Here is a 6,173-nt window from a genome sequence, read left to right as displayed (position 1 = left end):
TTCTCGGAGATATTTTATGTATTTTGGTCAATCCAGGTTAATAAAACCGAGTTTGTGTTCTGCAATTGGTTCCTCTCCTCTCCTATTGTCCCTTCATCACCATCACCACCATCTCATAACAAATGATTTTTAAAAGGGGGTCAAATGAATTCTGAAGGTTTTTTTCTTTTAAAATCCTTCCATTATCTAATGCTTATTTTTGCTATTCAGGGTTGTGGGGAAGTTTGAGCCAATCCCAGGTGATAGTGCACAAGAGGCAGGGTACAACCTGGACATATCAGCAATCTATAAAAAGACTGACTGTTACAAATCACCTAGGGCTGTCAAATTATATGTATGTTTTTGCTTCAGAAACCATGGCATGACTGGAGAAAATAATACTGGGAAATCTGATCTACATTTGGCGTTTTCTCTTTAATTTGAGAAGCTACTGTGGTCAGCCTTTACTACTGTGTTATACAAAATAAGTAACACACACATAAAGGAAGACAACCAGTCATGTTCATATTCACAGCTACAGACAATAAAGGTTGATCAGTTAACCTAAGCTGCATGTTTTTGGAATGGAGGAAGAAGCCAGAGTACCAAAAAACCCACAGAGAGACAGTGAGAACATGTAAACTCCACATAAAAAGGCCCTGGGTCAACCAGGATTCAAACCTGGAAACTTCTTTCTTAACAATGCCAACCACCTGTTGTAATGTAGGTTCAATAAAAACATACATAAAATTGAATCTCACCAGGCTGTGATGGACTGGTGACCTGTCCAGGCTGTACCTCTGCCTTTCACCTGAAAAGAACTGGGATAGGCTCCAGCAGATCCCTGTGACCCTGGTTAGGAATAAGTGAGTATGGATAACGGATGGATGAATGATGAATGAATAAGATACAATTCATGAGTTTCTTCAAGAGCTGTAGCATTTATTATATGCACATTGATACTCTGCAAAATATTCTGGACAGTATTTGTCATTGTTTCTTTTTGGGTTGTTGCAATAATGTTAATAAAAACATAATACTGCATAAAGAAAGTTAAACTTGTCTTTTAGTAAAGTAATATATCAAAGTAATATCTGGTGCAAAACATGTAGAACTATACACTTTTCTGTTTTACTTTCAGCCTGAGAATGTCAAGCACATCTGTTGATCAGGTTTTATGCATCATAGTCCCCAGTTACTAATAAATGTTTAGACTGACAGCTGCTTAAACAACAACATGACAGACAAATGAATTTTGTTAATTTATTCATTTATTTATTGTAACTTATGTAATCCTATACTATAATTATAAAACCCAACTGTTTGCCTAACTCCCACCCTCACCCTGTTGTGACTAAACAATTTCATTTGACTTTTTTATACACAATTATTCAATTTTTCAAACGTGTCTTTCACTGTACATTCTTTTGAAAAATAGAAAATTTAAAGTGATTTAAATTTTGCCAAACAAAACCACTGATGTAGATTTTGTTTGGTTGTGGTCACTGACTCACTAACCACATTTCCATCACAGATTTGATCAAAAATTTATTGCTATTTTCCAAATGTTGATAAAACATAATATTGACATGACAGTGTTTCCATTAAGTCATGTTATGCAACTAAAACGTTGTATTTCCTCCATTTTTCTACTTCTACTACGTCTTCATTTTCTGCCTTATTCTTCTTCTTTGCTGTTTTTGGTGATCACGTGACTCTTTTAATGCGAAAACAGTGTTTCCATTGCAGTTTTGCAAAATATGCCCTCTTCAATACACCTCAAATACCACCTCATATAAAAATGTTTTTTTTCCCATTTGCAGTTTCAATTTGAAGGTTAAAGGACACACGACTACAGTCTGAAAGCAATAAGTACATTAAAAAGATTTAACTAAATATGTTGAGTATATTTAGCATATGAAGAGAAAAACAGTCTACTTAACATTAAGGTTTTCCAGAAAGAGAATAGCTCACAATGACTTCTAAAACATCTGGGATCCACATAATTACAGCGACACCAATCAATCGAGAAAATCAAGGTCCTGAGATTCCAGCTTGGAAAAGCTTTGTTGACAAACAAATTGATTTGACAAGGTGTACAGGAAATCACTTTACAAGTTGGTGTTTACATTTGCACAACTGTGTGGATTCAGAAAGGGGGAGAAATAAAGGCCTGGGGTTAAGGCAAGAAAGACGGGCTCTGAATTAAACTGGATCCACTTCAGGAAATGAGGAATCAATGTAGTTCTAATATCAAAAATGCTGAATGTGAAATTTAATTCTGTACTTCCACTGTCAATCATTTCTGGAACCAGAAAGGACTAGAAATCAATTAAATCTTTATAGGCTGAGAAAAACTTTTATTGATTTACCTTCCTGCACTTGGTAAATTCAGCTACAGCTACAGAGCCCTAATATACTGTGGTTTTTCATTGAATATTTTGTTCCCACTTGCAGCTTTAAATTTAAGTCACTCTCCTTGTCTCAGCTACATGAAGTGTTGGTGAAATCAGATAAAAGAAATCCTGCTGCTCTAAACAATTTTGAGTCTCAACTTTCTAAAAGCTGCAGTAGATTTTACTGCTTTTCTTCACAGTAAAATGGTGGTGCTATTCTTCAACCATGGCCTTATTTCCTGTGCTGACTGTTGTCATGGAGTGTCATTTAGGTGTTAATGCACATGGAAGTTGCACATGGAGGCATTTCATAGCAGCCTGTCAATATCCAACTGAGATAAAGGCAAAATGCCTCAAAACCAATTTCTAAATGTTGACCACATATGTTTAAATATATTTCATATATTTTATATATGTACATCTCTGGTGTTGAAGTATTGTTAAACAACAGTGAATGATGAGAAGGTAAAAATGAATTTTTCTGAAATATGCGATATCTTAAGCAGTGCAGACTTAACAGATTCATGTTTGATTTCATTTTGCACAACAGATAAACACATGGCCACTGCAGCAGCAAAATACAATAAATGACAAAACACCACATCATGACTGCAACTGGCTAGTAAGAAATCAATAGTAAAACATTCTAAACCTTTGTATGCCATTTTAACACTTTCCACTTTGTCAGCATAGCAGTGAATACCTTTTTGGACATAGTTATGTTACTCAGCATATTGTTACAGAGTTTTTTGATAGAGTTCAGAACTTCCTCTGTCTTTAAAGAGTATAAAATAGGATTGAGTAAAGGTGGTACGATGTACGCTAAAGTTATGTTTACTATCCTGCCATTACGATCAAGGCCAGAAATAGAATAAGCTATGCTGATGTACAAGACAGGAGAAAAGCAAATAGCCACTAGAATCAGATGAGAAGTGCAGGTTTTCAGAGCTTTTAGTCTTTCCTTTCGTGATGCAACCCTGCTCAGTGCTATGGCAATGCAAATATATGTCAATATTATCAATATAGGAGGTAAACAGACGCTTAAAAGAAAACTAACAAAAGAAAAGCTTGAATATAAAGATGTGTCACCACAGGCCAGTTCCAATATTATTCCAAAATCACAGAAAAAGCTTTGTATCACCAAAGAGCCACAGAAAGAAACACGATCAACTAGCCCAACCATACTTGCTGATATACTCAATAAAACAACCCACACTAACAGCAGCATTGCAGCAATAGCTGGTTTAGTCACAATACTATGGTACCTTAAAGGGAAGCAAATTGCTATAAATCTGTCATATGCCATAATGACAAGTATCCATGACTGGACATCTGTAAAGAAATAGACAAAAAACATATAACTTAAACAATCCTCAAAGACAATGTCGCTCCTGTCAAACAAAAATGTTTCAAATAGTTTTGGGATGAGAGCAGTGCTCCCACACAAATCTGCTAAAGCCAGGTTGAACACAATCATGTATTTAGGACTATGAAGAGACTTGACCAGGTAAATTAGTGACATTAGGAAGACATTCCCAACAACAATCATGATATAGGCAAAACACAGGAAGATTAAAAAATATGTAATATGAGGGATGTTGGAAAATCCACTGAAATAAAAATTTGCAGGACGAACAAATGTGACATTAGATATGGTAGCAGCTTTCACTTTTGGTACCATTATCATTTTGAGTAGATGTAAAAAGAGAACATACAATTTATAATAAGACATAACACAGCTGACTGATGGAAACTGTTCTAACCAAACTCACCTCAGATACTATCAAGTGTGCAGTTCCCTAAAATGAGCTGTACTATAAGAGCCTCAACATTTATATTTTTCTTCTGTCATTGAGAGACAGCAGAAAGGCAGGAAGCTGCATCACATGATTAGGAATCATATACTAATATATTCTATATGAAACTTCCTCATAGTATCTTTCGTCAATATGTGGTTCAATACAATCAGCTCTGACTCAGCTGTTACGATTGTCAGTGGAATACAGAATAATTCTTTATGGCACAGTGTAAAAACTATTCAATTTAAACCATTGTCCTCTTCTGAGAGACATGAATACTTAGTAGGATTTGAGATTTAGATTGAAGAAAATCTCCCCTCTATTACACATTTTCATGTCTTCTTGTTTTTGCTTTATTTTCTGACACAAAAGACTGACATTGAAGACACTGTGACAGTTAACAAGTACAAAATACATGCTGTTATTTTTCGTTCTGTAAGAAGGCAACAACCTGCCTTTTCCTGACTTCTGAAGAAAATGAAGCAGTGTTGGGAAAAAAAAAACATCACTAAGCATAGTTACAAGGTTTTCAACATGCTGCTTAAATGATGCAGAAATAGGATAGTTTATTGATCCATGTCTTGCAATTTGAGTCGATTTAAACCTTTTTAATGTTTGTAGTAGGTATGAATAGACTTTAACCAGAAACCTGCCTGTTCACGTTTCTAATATGATTTTTTCCACACCCGCTGAGAAACCGACTCTGATAATTGGCAATTCTATAGTCAGAAATGTGAAGCTAGAAACACCAGCGACTATAGTCAAATGTGGTAAATTTAAAAATGTGGCAAATGTAAAAATTGTCATGTTCCTCGAGGCACGGGCTGAGGTGGAGGAGCAGCTGCAATCTTCCACTCTAACGTATTATTAAACTTTCATCCTCAGAACAATTATAACTCATTTGAGAGCCTCACTCTTAGTCTCTCACATCCAATCTAGAAAACACAAAAACCAATTCTACTTGTCAATGTGTACCGTCCACCTGTCCCTTACTCAGAGTTTTTAATTGAATTTCCAGACTTCCTGAAAATGATTCCATCTTTATTTACATCTATGCAATGTGCCAACACAGTGGAGGGCAGCTGCCTCAATCCTACTCCCTACCAAATTGATCATGTTGTTGACAGTGCTGTAGCCTCACTGTGTGATACACTTGATACTGTGGCCCCTCTGAAAAAAAAGTTAGCCCCATGGTATAATTTACATATTCGTACCTTAAAGCAGGCATCACGAAGGCTGGACAGGAAGTGGCATTTCACAAATTTAGAGGAATTTTATCTAACCTGTAAAAACAGTGTCAAATGTTGGTGTGTTTGGCTGCTGCGGCACAGGAAGCTCAGGTAGCTGCCGCTGCGGCTCAGGAAGCTCTGGTAGCGGTGGCGGCTCAGGAGACTCAGGTGACGGCTGCTGCGGCTCAGGAAGCTCAGGTAGCGGTGGCGGCTCAGGAGACTGTGGTGGCTGCCGCTGTGGCGGCGGCTCCGGAGGTTCCGGCCATTCCAATGGCTCGGATAGCTCTGGAACTGGTGACACCCCTGGAGGCGTTGACCGTGGTAGAGCTGGAGACTGCGGCATGGGAGACTGGAGCTGTGGGTAGACCAGCAACTGTGGCCGCTGCGGCGGCCGGGAAGGTCCTGGCCGGCGAGACGACTGGGCTGGAGACGGCTGGGCTGGAGACAGCTGGGCTGGAGACGACTGGGCTGGAGATTGCTGTGGCGAGAGGGATTGCTCAGGAAGCTCCGGAGTTTCAGCCGGGTGCTGCTGCTGCTGCTGAACCTGTGGCAGCGTAGGCGGGCTGGGAAGTTCTGGTTCGGGTTCCGTTCCTGCCAGGATGGACTTGGGGGCTGAAGCCGGTAACAGGGCCTCGGCACGGGCACGAGCCAGGACCGGCAGGACAGGAACAGGCTGGACGGGAACAGGCGCACACTCAGGTTCCAAGAGCAGCTCTGGGGTTTCCGCGGGGACGCCACCATCGGCGCCCGGCGGCTTGGGAAGAAAGACG

Source organism: Mastacembelus armatus, chromosome 14 (assembly GCF_900324485.2).
Source record: "Mastacembelus armatus chromosome 14, fMasArm1.2, whole genome shotgun sequence".
Lineage (NCBI taxonomy): Eukaryota > Metazoa > Chordata > Actinopteri > Synbranchiformes > Mastacembelidae > Mastacembelus > Mastacembelus armatus.
The sequence above is the reverse complement of the archived record's forward strand: the minus strand, read 5'-3'. Positions refer to the sequence as shown.